Consider the following 21,953-nt stretch of genomic DNA (forward strand, 5'->3'; position numbering starts at 1 on the left):
TCTTGTGTGTCTTGATTCTTTCCTTTGCACCAAAAGCTAGGAATCACTGAAAAAAAAGCCTCACTTGTTCGTGTGGCTTAGGCATGCTGCTTCTTTTATGCCCAACACCAATGTGGGATGAAATTTGAAGGAAGCAGAACAAAGCTCTTTCTTTTTAACTACTCTCTTGCCTCACTACTGAAGCCATTTGTAAAGCAGCACTGGTGCTGGGAAGCACAGAACCATCTCTTGTCTGGCACAAGGGGCAGAAAAGCCAGGAAATTATCCCTTCCACACAGACCAGCTGGAGTGTGTGCAAAAGCCCAGGTAGAGCACCTGTGCTCACTCCTGGTGGCTGCAGGAAGCTCTTTTCTCCCATTGGTGTCCTTTGAACCACTGTTGCTGCCACTGGCAAAGCGAAAAAACAATGCCCATTGCACTGTGTCTCCACTGAGGATGGAGCAGGAGCTGTCTCTCCACATCGAGACACAGACACACAGATTTACTCATTTTTCTTGGCATATTGCTTTTTCTTGCATCCAAGCCATGTCCTGTAGCAGACACTGCAGACCTCTTGCTGATCATTGTTTACTTCTTAATTATGTGCTAAATCATTTGGTCTTTAACACACCATTTGGAGAGGGCTCCACCAGCAAAGCTGGTTTAGAAATATCCACTGTAGGAAATGCAGTGGGAGGTACAAACACTGGAGCTGTTTTGAATGAGCTAAACATGGCACAGGAAGGGCCTGTTGCAAAATAGAAGGGCAACTCCTGAAAAACAAAGCTAAAAAGAGTCCATCTATTGAAATACCAACCAGACTGCCAAAGCTGCTTGCCATCCTATCTTTGGAGTCTCAGCCCATCTGGAGAGTCTGTGTGGTCCAGCCATGGGCTATCCCCGGCCCTGGAAAATGTATTTGAGGCAGCCCATCTGAGGGAAAACACCACTGCTTGTGCACTGAATCCCCACTGGGTAAGGGCTGAGCTGCACCTGATTTGTGGAGGGACTGAACACACCAAGCCAGACTGGGGAAAGCTGGAGTTCAGCTCAATGCTATGGCAGTTGTCTGCTCCAGACTGATCCCAGGGATGTGTTCATCCAACACATACCAAGGGACTCCATAACATCTCCAGAGGTTCAACTGGAGTAGAGGGAACCACTGTAAAATGCATTAAAGTGTCTGTGCCCATTTAGATGTGTGCAGGGGATATCCAAAGACAAAAATAACCAGACATCCACAAGTCTACTGCCAGTAATGGAAACAATAGTAATAGTAATAATAGTATATGTTCAGATTGCTAAATATCTGGATGGTGGGAAAAAATTTACTAAATATCATTTGGGTCGTAAAATAAAAAACATCAAAACTACATAGAGCATTGAAAATTCTGTATTGGCTTTTTTAATATACAGTTTCTCCCATTACAGAGAAGAGCAGCGAGTCCTGAATGCCTGATTCATTTGAGCAGCAGACCCCAATCCTGCAACCTCAAAATCTCATTCCACAGCATGCCAGCACTTCACTAGCTAAGGCTGCACCTTTGGGTGCAAGCCATCGTGCAAAGCACTGCACTTCATTCCCCTTTCCACATTTTCATTCCACTTTCATTCCATTTTCCACATTTAACAAGGATACAGTTAAAAGAGCAGAACAAATTCCACAAAGCCAAACCTCCACCAGGCTGGTTTTCAGAGGAATGATAACAACAATAGCTGTGACAGTGAGTTCATGCTCACAGCCCTCATTCACACCTGGAGCTCCCTGCCCTCCTGGATGAAATACAGCTTGAACATGGGGACCAAGATAATGTGAGAAAACATCAACAACAGGCAGATAGAGGCAAAGCAAATGGAAGACAGATGTAGGAAGGAGAGTGAGAGCTTTCTGCTTTGCGCTCATCCCATATCTCTGTTGTCCTATGGAATATCAGTCTGTTGTCCTAATGATATCAGTTCTGCAGTCCTCCTGTGGGACATATGATGCACCTTTCTTTCTTCATATGAAAGCCATTGGTTTTGGTTACAAATTGATGGATAGGCAGCCTCAGTCAGCCCCATGTGACTGAATCATTTTGAACAGCGGTGCCCTTTTTTCTTTCCTGCAGCTCTCTGCAGCTGTTTGTCTTGGCAAGGGCAGGTCTGTCCCCAGATTCATCCGGTTTGAAGTCCTTTCCACCCACTCATGTTAGCCTGAGCATTCACCTCATTTTTAATGGGAGCATTATCATCTTCAGTTTTGCTCTGGCGAGGACAATTCTCAGAAGGCGAAGAGACAGAAACTCACACCTACCCGTCGTTACTGAACAAACCATCTTCATCCAAACTGTAGGAGGCAAGCACTTCGAGGAATTTGCCAAGAATTGTTTTTCTCTTAGCAACAGTCCAGACCTAAAGTGGACACAGATACGATCTGTGATATCATCTCTCAACCAGAAGGATCCTATGAAGACCCATTAGTTCAGGCAGCGTGCGCTCTGCACGGTGGTTGTGGACTGAAGGGTGGAGAATGCTGGCTGTGTTCTCTGGCTGTGCCTGGGCCAGCCATGGCCCTGAGGGCAGGATCCAATCCACATAATAATCCTGCTGCTGCCTTTTCCTCCAAGCAGTTCATGGACAGCCAGCCATTTGTTCTAGGCCCTGTTTGTGGCTCTGAGGCTGATTTGCCACTGCTCAGTTGCTGGGAGATATTTCACTGTGCAGAGCCGGGGCTGGAGGTAAAGCTGGGCTCCCATCACGGAAGGTTTGGTGATGACACCAGCACCTGGTCCCTCCTGTGCTTGAGCAGGCCTGTAAAAACACATGTGAAGTGAGAACATGATGAATGTGAAGAGAGTGGAATTCTGAGTCCTCTTTGGTTTCTCTTAAAAGTACCTAACTTTCCCTGGAACCTCACCCTTCCTGGGCCATCTTTATCCAAAAGCAGCAACACCAAGGAGGGGGTGGAAGGTGAGGGGAAGGTTAAAGTATTGGTGTTAATGGAAGACTCAGACATTAAAAGAGTATCCCATGTTTGGATCCTCTGTTGCCTGCTGCCAGGAACAGGCCCTGCTTGAAAGCAAAGTACCTATCTCAGCATGCAGTCAAGAGGAGTAATAAAGCTCTGGTCATTCAGAGGCAGGGAAGAGGAGAAAAACACTCATAAATGTGCAGGCTTATGTTTCTCTTGAACTTTCAAAATAATTTTCTATCCCACCCAGAGATTAGTCACAGAAGCAAATGATACCATATCTGGGAAAGAAGTCAGGTGGATGGAAATGATCTCTGGGGAGAAGGAGAGGAGGAAGGGAGCACACATTTACTTCTCTGCCTGCCTTGCTCACCTTCCCCTTTCTCTGAGACTGAAATACAAATGAAAGAGCTGGGAAAAAGTCAAGTGTTTGAATCCAGCCAAGGCCAGTGGGGGCTTTAAGTCCATCCTCAGGCCAGTGGGGTTTTTCTATTTCTGTCTGGTGGAGTTGGGGAGCTGACTTTGCCACTACATGATCCCCTAGAGCTCCCACTCTGCAAGAAGCTTCATTTCTCTCAGAGGCCCCCATGAAATGATTTTCCACACATTTTTCCAGACTCAAATGAAAAAGAAAAGGCTAAGGGACTAATGAAAGTATGCTCATAAACACCATTCCCTGGGAAATAATAGCATTTGCTATGGTTTTCAAAATAAAATCCCAGGTCCTCCAAGTACTTCTGAAGCACGGAGTTGGGCTCACAACACCCAGAGGTTTCTGGTAAAGAACAACCTCAGACCCCTCTTAATAAGGTGGGAAAATGAGGTGGACAGTGGATTTTATGACATGCCTGAAATCACGAGGGACATCTCTGGGAGCAGGATTCAGAAGGCAGACCTTCCTCTATGGTACACTGTTCTCCGAAGCATGGCTCATTTATTTCAATTAATAGAGCTTTATAAGGGCTCCCCTGCCACCTTTTTTCAGCATGAATTACTACAAAGACACTGAATTAAAAGCACCAACGGGCATCATTTTCTTTTAGTGTTTAAAGAAGCTGTTTCCATAAAAGCAGACTATGTGAAATTTGCCCAAAAGAATAAACTTAGGAATAGCATAAAGGATTAGAACTGAAAAATAGATGTCTTAAAAATCTCTTCTTAGACAAGGCTGACCTGACAGTTCATCTCTGGAGTGGTCTTTCTGTGTAATAGCAGTCAAGTGGTTCAACCAGGCCTGGCTCCTGTCACTTGGTGTTGAAGGATTAGGGGCTTCTCCCAACCAGCAGATTAAATTCTTTAAAAAGTGTAAAACTACTGCGTGCAGCCCACTGTCTCCCCATTTTCTCTCTTCAAAAACATGCAGGTAGGATCCAGTTCAAGTACCATGCACTGTCTGAAAGCTCTCATCCAAACTTGCCTCATTCAGTGGTGCCACCCAGACTGACTCAGCCCTTAGAGAAATATTTCCAGCTGATGTGACTTGCCAGCTACTTTAACAGAGGCTCTTGTGCTTGGTCCTAGTCAGTTCTTGCCCTTATAATGCAGTTATGTGCATAATGTTTGCAAAAGCATTTAAGTTAGACTTCTATATAGGATGACCAGCTTCAAAATGATTTTAAAACAAAGCCAAAACTCAACAACTGACTCATACCCAGTGTTTGACCACATAAAATATCTCTAATGTGGCAGGCATGTGGCAGGATGCTTGCCAGGCAAGCTGTGCATTGGACAAGGTGAAAAATGAGCTGTAATCTCCACCTAAAATGCCTCCACTGATTAACCATTCCAAAAATTACCATTTCACAGAGTTGAAGCCCATCATCATCATCTGCATAACATACTTTGGTCAAAACTGCAGGATGGAGTGATGCTGTGATATTCAGTAAATGTCCTGAACCTTGGCTGGCATGTCTATTTTTTATATCTAGCTGCTAGCTATATCTCAGGTAAACAATAAATACTCCACTATGAGAAAGAAATGTGGAGTTTTTAAATTCAACATTAAATGATTTCTTATTACAATGTGCTTTCATACTGCAAGTTCAAAATTTAAAATAATAAATCACATGATTTGTACAAAACAGGAAACAACCAAATTTTAAAATTTTGTTGAAGTTCCCAAATAATAATAATACATGTCATTGATAAACAGCAGTAATATTTAAATGTCAATGAATGGAAATAATCATTATTTCTGCTCTAAATGAAAGTGTTGCTTACAGTGTTGATAGTTGAAACTATAGTTTCATTGTTGACCTGCACCTCTCCCCTCTCCTAACAGCATCATTCCTCTTCTCATCCTGGTTTTGAGGTCAATAACTGGATTTTTATTAGTCCAAATAGACTTTTGAGGTCCATGCACGGGCCTCTGTAACAAGGGCTTTTTGAGTTCTCCATTCTGAGTTTGTAAGGCCTTTTACTAAAAATAATGTATGGGCTCTATTTAAATCAAACTTCCTGCAATCCTCCCATGCTTCGGAAGTGCTGAAGACCTCAACTCAGTTCTCTCTCTTAGCAAACATTGCTTTGAATGAAATCACTGTGTGAAGGCAAATGTCATTGCAATGTGATAATTTGATGATGATGCTGCTGAAGTACTGAACCAAAGCAATAATCTTTGGTCAAACCATAATGACAGCGCTGAAATCCATTGGTTAATCATGGAAAGCTCAAATTCAGTGTGGTCTGCTGTGCTGTTCTGAGGCATTATGAGAAATGGCCATAAGGAGGCTGACAGGAATGCTCTCATGCTGTCATTCACATCACATGGCATGCACACCATGTGTTTTGAAAAATTTGGTTAGTGAGTAAGACCCAGTATTTGAAAGGAAGTTGTATGCATCCTCTGCTCCCTTCATTGTGAGAAATGAGGCACCATCTCCATTTTCAGTTAATTGTACTGTTTTAACCCATGATTTCGTTCATGACAGAGGTCTGTGGTCACACCTAAAACATCCAACTGGGTGAAATTACAAGGTGCTGCTAGCACCTTGTAACTTTAGGTACTGAACAGAATACCCACTGGTGCAGTAGCAGCACAGGAACCTTTCAGAAGGAGACACCAGTGGGTGTGGGAGCTGTGATGGGGATCCATGAGCTGTGAACATCTCTCTTGTCTTACTCTGAGCTCTCTGCACACTGACACTGAGCTTTTTAAGGAGCCATGTGAAGGGCTGTGGTGGCCACGCTGTCCTGCTGTCCTCACTGGGGCTGTCAGCTCATCCCACAGCTGACACCAGCAAGGCACAAGCCCTGGGCCAGCAGCTGTGGGGGAAATGGCTGAAACCTCACCCTGAACCCTCTGCATTCCCAGGTGCAGAGGGTTGTATGCTTGTGTTAGAGCAACATTTTTAAATCCATGGAATGGTCAAACATGCCAGTCAGGCAGGCACTGTGCACTGTGCAGCAGCTCTCAGGCTCTGTTGTGGAGCTTAAGTCCATCCACAGGCATTCCCTGAAATACTTTTTGGGCTGGTCATGCTTCCTCCTGCTCCTCCTCTGTGCTGGGACATACAGATGCACAAAGCCAGCTCATTTCTGGAAAGGCAGCACGGGGAACTGCTGCTTCCTTGGGTTGTTGCTGAACAGCTGCTTCAGCTGTGACATAACTGCTTTTAAACTTCAAAAGAGAACTATTTCTGAGCTGAAAACATAGGGATTGTTTCATGGAAGCAAGGCTGAGATGTTAGCAGGCCGTGGAGCGGGTAGTGGACACAGTGGCCCTGCAGAGCACACATAACATCCTGTCAGCCCCATCTTCTGCTGACTTTCACTCCTCAGGGGTCCAATCCTGCAATTTTTTCTCCAGCAATAACCTTATCCATGCCAACAGAGCCTGTTATTCCATCTGCTGGTACTCACACTGGAATGTGTTTGCTTTGGGAGAGATTGTGTGCTTTGCTGGTGGGCTCAGAGGACAGATAAAAGCCAGTGCCCAGCTCTGCAGAGTGGTTTCTAGAGAGGTGAATGAACTCATTAGTAAAAGATTCCTTTAAAAAGCAGGGTGCTGTGCAAACCCAATGTGGATTAGCCTTTTTGTGGGGTAAGTGGAGCACAAGCATGACCTGATACAGCTCAACTCTGTTTCATGCTACCTCCTGCCCCTGGGAAAGCTTTCTGATGCCAGCTGAGAGAGTGCAAAAGTCATACAGACCAGGCTTGGAGGGGTGGATATCTTACAAAATGCAGAGAATGCCCAGATTTTCAGACAAGTGTGAGGTCACACAGATGCTCTGTGACACTGCACGCAAATTCTGGCCAGAAAAAAGATAGAAATGTTTTGCTGCAAAACTTGATTATTGCCTTACTGATATATGCAAGAAAAAAGGGAAGGGATTATATTAAAAACTAACAAACAAACAAACAAGCAGATTCCTGTCTGGAACTACATCATCAGTCTGCCAGACCCCAAGTTTTTCTCTTCCACTGCCATAGGAATCCTTCTGTTCCCATGGATGATGACTGAAAGCTCCTTCTTGCAAACAGCTCTCTGAATTAAATGGATGACTTTAGATTAACATTAAATTTAGAAGTTTAACTTATTGATGTTGGCAGCTAGAACATGGCCATGGAGGAGAGGTAGGAGGAAGAAAAGGAGGTGCTATGTTTAAAAACAAAGAAAAGTCTCCCAGCTGCCAAAAGCACGGCCAGTGGAGGGATGTGGTGGTGGCTCCTGACAGTGCAATATGCTGAGTATAGATGGATACAGCTTAAAGCAAGAATTGGGGTCCCAGTATGTATTGAACACTTAACATGTAAAATCTTTGTGCTAGGAACCATGCTAGTGACTAAGAGAGCTTGAGAGAAGGCTCTGATGTGATTCATCCCAGCTCCTGCTGAAATCCTGGTGCTGGCACTGAGCAGCACTCAGATTTTTAAGGGCAGACTCATGAGCCAGGCATCCAGAGCTCTGGTACCAGACGAGCAAGTGAAGAAAACCTCACCCAACCAACACAGTCCTCAGCAATGGCACATTTCAAAAACACACTGGGAAATATTTCCACGTCTCTGAAAGCATTTGCTTGGAGGTCTCACTCTGGGTCCACAATTGCTGTCAGGTATTGCAACTCCAAAATAAATGTAATAGTCCTCAGTTAAATCATCCTGCCTCTAGATTAAGGGTTACACTGAGCAGCTCTGTCCTGTAGACTAAATATCCTCTCATAAATGCATTCTGGCATCAGAGATTTCCGTAGGTGGGTGGCTTTGACAGAAATTCATGCTAAGTCCAGAGCCAAACACTGTGAGAAAAGCTATCCCAAACACCCATTGTCCTTTGCAAAAATAACAGAAAATTGATCATTCTCCACCCCAAAACCACAGCGTTCCTCAAGCCTAATTCCCCAGGGCAGCCAAAGTGCTGCTCTTTAATCCTGTGCTGCTCAAAGGCAGGTCAGGGACTGCTGCTGGGAGGGGCTGCCCCGGGGCTGCCGGGGAATTTGGGTCCTTGAGGCACAAAGTGAGCAGTGAGAGCTGTTGGGGACAGCAAACACGTGGATCCCCAGCCCAGGTAATAAGGTTGAAACCCCAGTGCACTGCCCTGAGGGTAGCCTTTAACCTCTGAGTCTCTCATTTTTCACTGGTGCTGTAGCTCCCGAGCAGCAGCAGCAGCCCAGCAGAGATCTCAGCCCCTGCATTCCCACATGCTCACTGGCAGCAGGGCTGCAGCAGGTCAGGCCCAGATGTGATCTGCAGCATGGCCTGTGACAGGGTATTTATCCTCTAGGCTGTCAGTGGTTGGTATGATATTCATTCTCCCTAAAAGTTGTGTGCTTTGTGCAAAGATGGGACGTGGCTGTTGCAAGGAAATTGCTTTAGGTTACAGTAAAACCAGTAAAATAACTCCAAAATTATCCCATAAAAATAATGTGCTGATGTACAGCAAGACTTTATTTATGTCGTGTGCAATTAGATTTGTTTTCCACCTTTTGACAGGAGCTTTTCAGGCCAGAGTAAGAAAGAAACACACACAAGCAGCATGATGCCACAGCCAGAAACACTCCCTTCATCCAGGAAAGAAAAGGCTCTTACATTGTGAAAGGGAGCCTCCTGTTGTCTTCCAGCTGGCATTTTCTGGCCAGCTGAAAGCTAAAATAACCCTTCCTTTATGCTTTCAATACTGTGATCTAATGGCTAAATGGATTTTTAGTACAAAGCATAATTTTCTCTTTTGGTTTCGCTCATCACTTAATGGAAAGGCCCTATAACATTCTGCTTACATCCCAAACAGCGGCTGCTCAGAAGAAATGTGGTCTTACAGGCCTGGAGTTATATTTTTTATTAATACTAATACAATACTAACAGTAATAACATTAACTATTATTATTGCTGTTACTATTTCACAGCAGCTGGCTGGCTGGCTGAAGATGGACAGGCAGTTCCCAAAGTCCAGTGGTTGGAAGGCAACATCAGTTTTTGCTCAGTGCATTTTGCTGCCAGGAGGGCACAGAGCCCCATCTCCCCAGAGTTTAGTTCCAGAGCAGCAATCCTCATTGCAGTGGGCAGCAGCTCTGCTGCAGGTGACACGACAGCAAAGCCACTCTGTGCCAAAGGTGCCATGCCACCTTTTGACCACTCCCTTCTTGCTCTGCATTAGGCACTTGTGGAACCCAGGACCTGGCTCCTAGATGACTGATTCTTCCAAAAAATCATGTGTAGCTTCAGGCATGGAGCACATTGGAGCACTGAGGTCACAGCGAGGGACAAGAGCAGCAGAGACCCTGCCTGGGGCTGAGCTCTGCCCTGGGGTGATGCCTCCAAAGGCTGAGGAGCAGCAGCAGCAGGGAATGAATGTAAAGTGGGAAGTGGGGGGAAGCAGAGGCTTTGAGTGCTGTGGGACATCCCCATGAGAACAGAACCCCAAACCTTAACTCGTGTGCACAAAGGGATTCTTTAGGGACAACCTGTGGGGCAGCAGTGCATCTGCCAGGGAGTGACACACGACAGGGCACAGAGCAGGGTGGTGGTGGGGACAGACTGGGGGCTTACAGGGACACACATCCCACAGCATCAAGCACTTCCACACATGCTCTGCACATGCTCTTCAATTGTTCAGGGCTGTCTTCTTAATTTTCTTCAGCTGTCCCCATTGTAGCAGAAGCTTCTTTGCTCTGAAGGGGCAACTCAGTGTTGGAAGTGCAACCCCACTGAAAGGGGGGATGGAGAACTGCATTTTCCTTGGAAAATTCAACTAACACATCTGGAAAGGGAAGCTGCTTATTGCATGTGTTTCATGATGGAAAGAAAATGCCTTTTAAAATCTAAAATCAAGAAATTGGTGGAAAGGTAATTCCTGGAAGTTAGCTGAGTCTGTATCTTCCATTACCGTTCCCTATAAAGAAACGTTCCTGTTTCTTTTCTTTGGTAATCATGGGTTTCATGCCAGCTTCAGCATGTGGCTGCTGACTCCTTCAGGCAGTCTGATGGCTCACTGAAACTGAATTTATGGGCACAACCCTCCCCTGACCAAGGCTCACCCCCTCAGACAGATCCAGGTCTGTAGCTCCCAGTGAAGTACAAAGGATGGGAGGCACCAAAATAACTTGTGAGGATCTCCATGGGGAGGATAAGCCATTTCTACCTAAACCAAATGAATTTATTTGCTTTCACTCACTATCTGGAAGCACCTACCTGTGGACAGTGATTGCCATAGTTTAACCAGATTCCTAAAACTGGGCTGAGCACTTGGGAAAAGTTCAGCATTTCAAAGCTCATCCCAGGATGCTGAAACCAAACCCAGCCTTGCTGCTGCCAATTGAAGCTGTTTCCTCCCTTGCAGCTGAAGGCAGCAAACACCCTGGGACAGGTCTGCTCATTTGCCCAAAGTCAAGGCTCTGCTTCAGCTTCTCTCTTTATCCAGCACTGAAGCCAGAAGCTGTGAAGTAAGACTGCTTCCTTTTTTAAATTTTAATTATTAAGAAGGAAGTAAAACAATTCATTGTTCTGGGGGGAATATCCCTAGAGTCTAGCTACTGAAAAATCAAACAGTATTTGAAAAGAAAGACAATAAGGCTAGCTTGAACTCACAGAGCATTAGAATTGCCCTGGCAGAAGCACAAGTGATTCCCTGAGAGATGAAATAACAACGCTGCAATTACATGAAACAATATGTAAAGTGAAAATGCAGTGCCACCCTGCTATTTGTACACCCTGTGTTCCACTGTCATCCTCTTATTTTTAGCCCTTTAAGTATTTTGTCTCTTAAGCTTTTAAATACTTTATTAGCATGATTTGCCAGCAATCTTTTTGACTTAAAAAAGAATATTTTCTCCTACCAGGACTCTAATTAAGCCAATTTTTAATGTAAGAAATTCAGGCTTCAGTGATATTTCCATGCTTTAAGTGGGAATATCGTAGAGAAGCACCTGATATCAACAGAAAAAAAACCACCTGAAAACCCGATGTAAGGTGAGATGTATATAAAAATGAATCCTTCCCTTTGAGCAATAGTTTATGGAAAATTTGTAAAGAATTATGAAGGTGAAATGAATTTCCTTCTGTACTCCCACCTATGATGCACTTAGAGATGCTGTAAGAAATTAATCTCCTCTGGATCATAAAGCTAGTTTTAACCCTTGAGAAAGAAATAAGTAGCCTTGTTTTGATTGATGGCTTGCGGGTCACTAAAAAAACATTTGATGCGATCTCATTCCCCTGCAGCAGAGGAACATCCTGGCCGAGGCAGGAGCCCGCAGCATCCCGGCTCTGCCCTCAAATCCCAGAGAACTCCTACTGCCATAGTGCCATCTACAGACAGCTACAGAAATGAAAGAGGAGTTGTTCCTAAGCCTTTTAGAGTTCTTTGAGGGTTTGTGGGGTCATATCCCAGCAATGGTTATAGCTTGTTATTCCAGCAGCCCTTAATTATAACTTTGGGCTGCACCAGCAAACCCCACGGAGCCCAGTGCAAAAGCTTCTGCTGGGTCCAGCACAAGGCAGGATTTGTCTTGTCCCACTTCCCCAGAGGAGGATTTCACCATGACCAGCTCTTTATTAACATAAAAGCACTAACAGAGCATCCAGCACAGAGCAAACAGCTCTGGACTCTTGTGTGTGTCCACCACAGAGGTTCCTGGACCAACAAATTAACATTACGTACCTGGAATTACTCCTGTCTTTTTCTTAAAAGCCAGTGTAGGCGGAGATAAAGAACACCAACACTTGTTCTGGTATTTCAGCATCCTCATACCCCTGTGACAACCTGAATAAAAGCAAGAATCTATGGGTCTATGATTCTAAGTACTTTGAAGGAGTGAAAAACTGAATTTCACAGAAGTGCAAATGAAAAGTTCAGTCATGTGGGAGGGAAAAATAGCATGCTGACATTTAAAGCACTGGATTGGTAAGGAAGACACAGGTTTAAATCCAGATTTCCAGCTGTATCATGGACACTGCTGGACCTAGGGTATATAGAAAGCTGTCAGTGACTCCTCCACTCTCTCCTTATCTCTCTTATTTTATTTCTTTCTTGTCAGATCTCTGTGTGGCTGCTCGGTACCTCAGCCATGGCTTTCATTTGTCATAGAAGTAATGAATAATATTAATAAAAAAATACTGCAAGTGTCTCTCCACATAAGAATTATCTAAGGATGTTTTCTTATACTCCCTGGAGAACAGATTTACAGACAAATTTAAGCTACTAAATCAAAGACAAATTATTGAAATGCTGTAAAGCTAAGGACAGAGAAATTACAGGATAGAAAATTGATGATCATCTTGCTAGCCCTGGAAAACCTCTTCTTAATCATAGGACAAGTAGCCTCTGATGGCAAAATATCTATATTCTACTGCAGCTGGATGTCCCCAGGAGAAAGCTGGATTAAAGAGAAGGCAATGAAATACAGACCTCGCTCAATGGCTGCCTGAGAGCAAAATATGCATCTTTTGCACTTCCCTAAAAGATTTCTCATTACCCATGGTTATAAATTTCCTTCTAGTAGGGGTTTCAATGGAAAATATCTTTTTGGTCGCTTGGAAAGAAAGGACAGTAGCATCACGACCAAAAGCTCACTGATAGGCTGGTTTGCCAAGGCAGAGGGAGAACTGTCCCAGAACTGGTGTCTTGTCTTACAAAAAGAGCTCCAGATCTCTGTTCCATCATCTCTGTGCATCTCTGTAGGTCAGAGTCCATGGGGACATGGCATAAACACCTGGAGATGTGATGTTTGAGCCCCACGTGGGTGGGCCCTGCTGTGGATGGGCATCTTGGACATTCAGAGCTGGGCAGCTGAAGGTGGCTGGGCCTGACAGTGGCAAATCACCCTCCCTGAGAGCCCTTGGCTGGTAGTGCTGGTATTGCAGAGCCCACAGTAAAGCAACAAAAAGCTAAAAGGAACAGCAATAAATAATTTTCTTTTCAACATTTTAACTACACAAGCCGTAGCTGAACAAAAAATCAAATAATTCAAATAATCTTTTTGAAATCTCTCTTACTAAAATTCAATAGTACAAGCCATCTACTAAGCACTAACAAAGACCATAAAAAAAACTTGAAATTATAATTTGCTTAGCTGTGGGGGTTAAAGTGTGGCTAAAAACCACTGTCTGAACAGAGGGTCTGGTCTTAGACAGAAAGGTGAGTTATTGACCTCTGTGTGTACCTGCATTGACTTTGTTCCAAAACTTACACTTCAAATTTTACAAAAGTAAGAAATCAACCAAACAATACCTCCCCATGTGCAGACAGGTGATCCACAGAGAACAATTCCTAATGAGCAACAAAGCTACAGAGCATATGCTGCTGCTGAATCTCCCCTAAACTGAAGAGGAGCTGGGGACCCTCAAGGAGAATCCAGAGCATGACCCAGAGATGAGTCAGAGGGACTGGCAGGGCACAGAGAGCACCTCCTGCCCTGACACAGGGACTCCCTGGGTTGAATCCTGCATGTTAGGCACAAGGAAGAAGGTTTTTACACCAAGAGTGGTGGCACACGGGTACAAATTGCCCAGAGAGGGGGTGGATGCCCTGTCCCTTCAAGGTCAGGCTGGAAAGGGCTTTGAGCCACTTGATTCTGTTGAAGATGTTCCTACTCATTGCAGAGTCCTTGGATGAGGTGACCTTTAGAGGTTCCATCTGACCCAAACCATTCTATGGCTCTACAGAATATATATATTCTCTATTCATGCGTCCTACGAGAGGAGGGCTATGAATAAAACAAGCACGATGTATGTGCCCATTAAATCCTCTGGGGCGAAGAGCACAGGGCTGAGATGAGGGACCTGGAGGGAGTGAAAGCACAGCACAGTCAGAGGGGCACTGTCACCATCCCCTCCCTGGTGGTCTGAGCCCTGGCAGGCAGAGCTGTCACACTGTTCCTGGTGACCAGGCGGGCTGCCAGGGCCCCCTGCCCACAGCACTGCTCTGACACCTTCTGCAGTGGGACAAGGACCTGCTGCAGCCACCAGAAGGGCTCTGCCTCACCTCCTGCCCAGCTCCCCTGGCAAAACACCCCCCAGCTCTACCGGCACTCAGGCCACAAAGGGCAGCGTGGAAGGAATAAATCCCTGCCACGTAATTTCTGCAGCACAAGGAACTCATGCAGGATCTGACACTCTGCCTCTGGTGCTGGAGAAGTGAGCAGAGAGCTGTGTTTTAACATGAGCTCCTAAGTGTAATTCCCTGTAATTGTAAAGTGCTTTAGAGGTGCTTGTGAACTTGGGCCGATGGCTCCTAACGAAGCTGATGAATAACCCAGGACTGACTCGGCTCCTAAACAGACCCAGCACTGAAGGAGGGAATGTGGAGAAAGGTTTTGCCTTCCATTAGCAACACTATCCAAACAACTGACCCTCTCCCTGAGAGATTAGTGCACAGCAGGTGAGCTGTAATCTGCTCTGATCGGCAGGCAAGGAAAGCATTCATTCCAGCTGATTACAGCCAGAGCTTTTCTCCTCCTGTTTTCACCCATTGTGAGTTCCCAACCTATGGTTCCAGCTACCAGATCAAACAAACATTTTGCCACTTATTTGCAGAAATGCTTCTGGTCCCAAGTTGGGATGGTAACCAGCTGAAGACTGGCTGGTGGGTAACTTTTTCCCAGCATGGCCATCAGCACTTTGTCATCTGGAAAATGGTTGTTTGACAGGGACAAGGTCATGATCAGGGTAAGTTCTGTGCTGGGAATTTGTTGTCAATTTATGATGCTAGAAATAATATACCAAAAAATATTATTTGGAAATTATATTGTATTACCCCTCATCTGAGATACTCAGTTGCCAACTGAAGAATATTTTCAGAAAACAGTCACACAATTCTTGGCTTTTTGGTCCAGAGCCTCATGGGAAACATATAAAACACATTAAAAGATAAGATTAAATCCCAAGATCTGCTGCATATTAGAGCTCATAGACTCACTTGTTACTATAGCACATATATTTCCCAAAAAACAGTGAAGCCTTCATCATCCCACAGCCAGGAGCCATCCATCCCTTTGTTTCTCTCTTCCTGTCTCCCTTTGGCCAACAATTTCTCCTCACCGAGGCAATTGGCTTTTCTCCACAGGTATCAATCACACTTTTCTCCTCCACAAATCTGAATAACCAACAAAATCCAATTACACTCCAAGAGATTGTTCTCAGGTAAGACTCAGTTTGAAGACGGTAATTTTTATTATTATTTTATGTGTTTGAAAGCTGAGCTGTTTTGGCTTATGGGGTTTTTTCTTTCCCACCTATACCTGCAGGCCTGATACCAGGTATCACCTCTGCCTACACAAATGGCTTTGCTCTCCAACGCTGTTCAGTGCAGCAGAGGGGGGTGTTCACCAGGGATGGTGCCAGCCGCTGGCCCCCGAAGCTTCTGCACAGCTTGTGATCCTCTGGGGCTCCTGTTCACCAGGCTGGAGACAAAGAGACATCTCGTGGCCGTAGCTTATACTGCAAAGGAGTTCTTTTGTGCATGGAGCATCCCTTGCAAGCAGAGGGCCAAGAACTACCTGTGATGAACTATAACTCCATTGGGCCAAGCAGCAGAGGATGCCAAAATACCCTCACCTGATTCAGCCTCCAGCCTTTCTATCTGAGTGCCTTCAGAGCACGAGGAAATTTGAAATGCAGGCATATTCTGTCTCTCTGCTTTTTTGTTCAGACTTGTAAGAACATAAAAAAGAAACAGCTTGGCAGGGGATGGCAGAGAGCTACAACTGAGTCACTGGGAGAAACCAGAAAGGGAGCAGCTGCTCACTGTCTTCCAGCACAGGACTCAGAACCACCAGGTGAAGGTTTTGATAGCCATGCTGAAGCAGGAAGAGGAGGAAGAGATTCCTCTTGGGCAGTAGAGGATCCAAGGGAGGCTCCTTGCAGGAAGAGGCTGGGAATGTTTAAAGTCCACCAGGGTTAAAGGAAAAATTGCACAAACATCAGGAAAACAGAGCTTCACTGGAGACAAGAAGCAAAAAGGTGTAGCAGTGCTGGAAATTCCCTGTGCTGCAGTTTTGGGAAAGCACTCAGGAATACAATGTCCTTTCTCCAAGGCATCTGCCCATGGCCACCACAGGAGTCCTACCCACAGTGCAGGGCAGGCCCAGGTGTGACCCAGCACTGTGGGTTTTACACTCACAACTACAGCTCCAGAGAAAACTGGGAGCATCCTAGGAGCAAGTGCCAGTTTGGTCCTGCCTGCCTGTCTTTGAGAGCTGTGTGGGAGGTGAGCAGTGAGAGCACATTAGCAGTGGGGAGCCTCAGGTCTCAGTTTGATGTGGGTAAGGTCAGGCTCAGCATCGGGGTTTTTGCATGAACTGGGAGATTTTCTCAAGGGAAACACTCCTGGTACTGCACCATCCCTACCTTTCCCAGGAAACATTGCTTAGTCTTGGCTGGCTATGGAGCATCCCCTCCTGCTCCCTTGCCTGCCTGGACCTCATCCTGAAGTCCCCATCTCTGGGCAGGGGGGGACAGGAGCCTGAGGTCTGGGTGTACCTCCTGCCTTCCTGACACCCCCTTCTGTGTGAGCTGAAATAACCCAAAACACATTCACTCTCCAGGGTTGGAAGACCTGGCCTGCCACCCAGAGCCTCTGGAGTTTTACAAAGATTTGTTCTTTGACCTTGTCCAAGCTGCTCATTCCTTCCTTTAAGGAGTGACAAGGCTGCCCCTGACAAAGAGAAACAGGCATGAATGCTGCATGAGTGGTGCCCCAGAATTTGAGAAATAACCAGCTCAGACCCACAGCTAGGTAGGAAAGGAGTTTAAACTAATCTTTGTTGGCTCCTGCTAAATGCTTCCTCCATGATTAACACCAGAGGTGATGTCGATAGCAGGATTCATTGTCAAAATAGCTTATAAAACAATTCCATAAAACCGTGTAAATCTTGTGTTGATCTTACTTTTTACAAGGAGTCTTAAAGCCATATATCCCAGCACCATTTACAAGGTTGTTGCAGGTGTGGGACCAGCCTTAGAAATATAGCTACTACTTAAACTGTGTATTTTACGAGCCTGGGGAAACATCCGTTTGAACTGTAAAAGGAGCTTTCCAGCCCTCTTGTTTCTTTGTGCAGACCAAGCCATTGCCCATCAGACCTCAGCACCCCCTGAGCCTCAGCCAAGGTGCAGGGACAGGATTCCTTTGTCAACAAACCTTGGCAAAGTTTTCCAGGATGTTGACCTTTGTCTTCAGGAGAAGCTGGTCTCCCCAAGCCCAGGTGTCACTGCAAACCACTGAGCACCCTAAAAACACTTGTTTTGCTGTGGGCTGCAGTCATTCCTCTGGTGAAGCTCACAGGCTATTTACTGCTGCTCTGGGGCACAAAGAAACAGGTGGAAAGGGGAAGAATCCATAGCCCAATCACGTGAATCAGATGACAGAAGGTATTTAAGTAGGCAATATATGCCATAATTATGTAATAGCTATTTAATAGACAGTGGGGTGAGTCTCCTGAGGATAAAGGAAAAGGAAAGACACATTTCTCCCCGTGAGTTAAAAATTATCAGGATTTTAATCCCATACTGACACTCAAGATCCCCTCCTCTACATCCTTTGCTCTCCTTTCAGCTCCCAGTGAAATATTCCTGAGATTGCCCAAAGTACTGCCCTCATCCCACAGTGACCATGGAGTACAGGATTGATTAGGTCCCAAACTGTCACATATCTCTGCTCTTCAGGGTACATGAACAACCAGCTGCCACACTGCACCCAAAGAGCTCTGTGCTGTGCAGGATACATGGGGTCCACATTTATAACACTGGGAGGAAAAGGGTTTGAAGCTCAAGGGCTCTGGGTTTTAGCAAGGATTTATACTCTGACCTTGGCCAAGCTGTTTATTCCTTCCTCTAAGGGCTGGCAAGACTCCTCCATCTACACACAGCAGAGAGAAATATCAGAGAGCTGCAATGCAGTGCCACCATTGCCACGTGGGGCTATGCAAAATCCTCTCCCCGCTGCCCTCACCTTCATCCTCCTCATCAGATGCCTGGCCTCACCTTCCCAGCAGATGTATCTCAGTGCCCTCTTATCTCCTGCTCATATCTTCTGTGCAAGACCAAATATTGACACTGTTCAGGAATGGCCCTTGGCTGTGAGCACATCTCCTAACCTTCCAGATAGCCCTTCACCCCTCCCCCGAGCCCTGAAACAATAGAATAAATGCAGGAAAGAGTCACAGTGATAAAAGCTGGTTTACAGCAGTTGGAGGGATAAGCCCAGCTCATGATGTCTGCTTTGCAACAGCTCATTTTGGGGAGTCTCAGTGACACTGAGTGACAGGGCTTTGGAGAGGTTGTAGCATCATCCCCTGCTGAAATGAGCTTTTCTCTAGCCCTGCCAAACCTCTAATTCATTATGTCCCTCAGATTTAATACAAAATAGAGAAAAATTTCCCCTATTTTTCTAAAACAGGCCTTCTGAAAGAGCGTCCAAATCCTGAATTTTACAGTATCCTTAACAATGTGCAGTGTCTGTGTCATGGGACGACTGAATAAACACCACAGTGGAGGAGCCAGGATCATCTGTGGGTTATGAGCTTGTACAACACTTGACACACTGAATCTCCTTCCTAATCAGGGGTTGTTAAGATGCTGTTGTAATAAGATAACATTATATAAAATGTTTTATGTATTTAATCTGCTAATTAGCCATGATAATAACAAGTAACTTTATCGTTGAATGCATGAAACCTCATTATCTGAATCCAATTTTTATGTGGCTTCACTTGGAGTATATCAAGTGCTGGGCTCATTTAACAATCTTCCCTTCAGCCAGAGCACTGACCTGGGATTGTTCCCTATTCCCTGATTATTTATTCCCACAAAACACTAAGGGTTCTAATAGGAGTCTACTCCACACACACACCTGGCTGAAACCTGCCTGCTTTGAGTGATTAGGCAGGGACTGATAAACCAATGTGGGCAGAGCAATCACACAACTCCTCATTTCCTTTGGAAACCAGGCTAAAAATAGGCCACAAGCAGTAGAAAATGAGACAGGAAGGCAGGAATGGATCTATCAATAGCTCCTGCCCTGCTTCCTGCTTGTTAGTGTCTCTCAGCAGATGTCAGGTAACCTTTAGAAACCCCCTAAAGCAGCAGTCATTTATCAGACATTTCTTAAACTGAGATAAAGGGAATTTGGACCCTGTACAATTATGGGCATCCCAGAAGGAAAAGAAAAAAATTTTAAAAAGAAGAAGAAAAATGACAAGTATAAGGGAAAAAACCCTTCTTAGTGCATGTATTGTATATCACAGAAAGTTTCTAACACAGCCACAGACCAACTGTGGACTTTGTACTCCATCTGTAGCTAAATGACCATATTGCACAGGTCTGTCTCCCCATTCGCTTGGTGCTCCCACTGCTCTGCCTGCAATCCCCAGCAGAGCAGGAGAAAAACCACCAGCTTTAGCAGCAGTGCTCCTCCCAGGAGCTGAAACGCTTAAATTCTAGGTAAGAGCAATTTTCTGCCTGCAAAAACTTGTCAGCAGGGTACTATTGGCGGTGGGTGGGAGAGCACGATACAGTTCTAGCTCGGTTTGTCGGAGGTGAGGAAAGGATTTTCCATCGGCAGGGCGGTGGAGCAGCCCCCCTGCAGCGGCAGGAGCGGTGATGGTGAGAGTTGCTCACTAGATGGCGAAGGACTCCTTCCTCCCTGCACAGCTCCTACAGCAGCAAGGAGGGATGGAGGAAAGGGCTTGGAGCACCGAGGGGAGATATCTGGAGCCTGCTAAAGCCACTGGAGAGCAAAGGGTGAGTTAGCAGAGTTTTCCAGGATGTTAAGGTTGAGGAGGTGGCACAGTTCTCCTTGAAGAGATCGCATCATGTGTTTGAGAATCTCCCTCTTCACCCGATTTGAAACAAACCTGTAGGCAAGGCCACAGCTACCAAAGCTGTGTCACCTCCATGGCACCGTTCCTCTGCTGTCCCAGGAGTGCTCAGCAGATGCAGGATTGTGACAACAGGGACAGAATTTAAATTTTTCCACAGAGGCTGTGTTTGTTTGACCTGAATAAACCTCATGATTTGCCAGGCTGGAAGACCTGGCTGCCCCAGGTACCTCCAATTCTCTCAACCCAGGAAGTACAAGGACAATGCTCTATCTAGGATCTTTGGCTGTAAGCAAACCTGTCACTCTCAAACAAATAAAACAAAACAAAAACCCCCAAACAAACACATAAATTTAAAATACTCAAATGATACAAAGCTGTGAGCCAAGCAAGACTGTTTTGAAAGAGTTCAACTGCGCTAGTGAGTCATAAACCAATGCAGCAGCTATGGCAGTGAGTTAGAGGAGAGTAATTTCAGCCACGTTTTTGCAGCAACTGGATCCCAGGAACATCCTGCTCTTGCAAACCATCAGTGTTTACAATGAAAATTCTGCACCATTTTAGCCAGATTCCCTTACACAGCCTCAGCTATTTGCAAACAGCTCCTTCTCAGTGATGCTGGCAGCTTCATCCCAGGTGTGCTCAAATTTGCACCTTCTCTGTCTGTCCAGCCCAGTGTGAATCTGCAGCTGAAGCTGCACAAAGGACCAGAGGGTTTGTGTGATCTCCCACCTGCCCCAGTGTGAGTGTGGTGGTCATGGCACACAGATGCCAGCTCAAGCACCTAAAATCTCCCTTTATATAATGGAGCATCCCCTGTTCCTCCCTGTGAGATGCCCTCATGAAAATGAAAACCCATCTGCATTAACCTCCAGGCAGCAGCACCAGTAACTTCAACCTGAGTTTACAAATATGGATAACACACACACCTAGTGATGTATTGATATACGCCCAGACATGAATGCATAAAGCAGCAAGTAGATTTTTGAACATTGTTCACAGCCCTTTGGAATAAAATCAGTCCTGAGGGTAATATTTAACAACCTGAGTTTTTCATTGCTCCCTCCAGCCCCAGATTCGTTATCTCCATGCTACATTTTTTGTAGAATAATGCAAATATATTTCTGTTCAGAAAGCCAAGGTTGCTCCTGCCCAGCTCCCCAGGATTTGAAAATACCTGGAAGGTGGTACTGACATTTTTCCTGAAGTTTTTTTTCTATTTAACAGAAGCAAAGTCACGTTGCTGAGAGACCCCTTAGTAACAGGAAGCAGTTGTCCAGTTTAAAGAACCAGCTAGAAAGCAAACAGCTTTGCCTCCTTTTTAAAGCCCCTCAGGACAATATTTACTTTTCTAAAATATCATTGTGCCACGGCTTTGGGACTTTGCTTGACAAACTTGGGGGTCTCTGAGCAGTTCAAAGTGGGCTTGACCTATAGCTGAGCATGGAAAACAGGAACTGCATATAAATAACTAAATTACAGAGAGATCAATTCTCAGTCAACTCATTAGCAATGCCCGGCGTCTTTAAGTGATAACTCCACTCTCTAAGACCTTTACGTAATTACTTGCACAAGGCACATTTTACCCTTTGGTTCGCAAGTTTCATAAATGAAGGTTAAGTTTACTTAACCACCCAGGATTTACCAGCCATGTTAAAGCATAAAATGCATGTGCTGCCAGGTGTCTCTGCAGAAACTGCCTTGTTGATTCAGAGACTCCAAGGTTAAATGATGGCTCCTGAGTCCAAGTTAGTTTCCCACTGGGGAACGGG

The 21,953-nt window shown here is 45.3% G+C and overlaps 1 long non-coding RNA gene across 1 annotated transcript in view; it reads right to left on the minus strand.

Moving 5' to 3' along the window:
• Positions 1 to 1,356: 1,356 nt before the first annotated feature.
• The window catches only part of LOC121470332 (uncharacterized), a 115,151-nt gene continuing 94,554 nt past the window's right edge, over positions 1,357 to 21,953 (minus strand). Inside the window, exon 2 of the long non-coding RNA XR_005981154.2 lies at positions 1,357 to 2,769. This is a non-coding gene — a long non-coding RNA (uncharacterized lncRNA). The remainder of the gene's footprint in view (positions 2,770 to 21,953) is intronic.

The sequence above is a fragment of the Taeniopygia guttata genome, chromosome 8, assembly GCF_048771995.1.
Source record: "Taeniopygia guttata chromosome 8, bTaeGut7.mat, whole genome shotgun sequence".
Classification (NCBI taxonomy): domain Eukaryota; kingdom Metazoa; phylum Chordata; class Aves; order Passeriformes; family Estrildidae; genus Taeniopygia; species Taeniopygia guttata.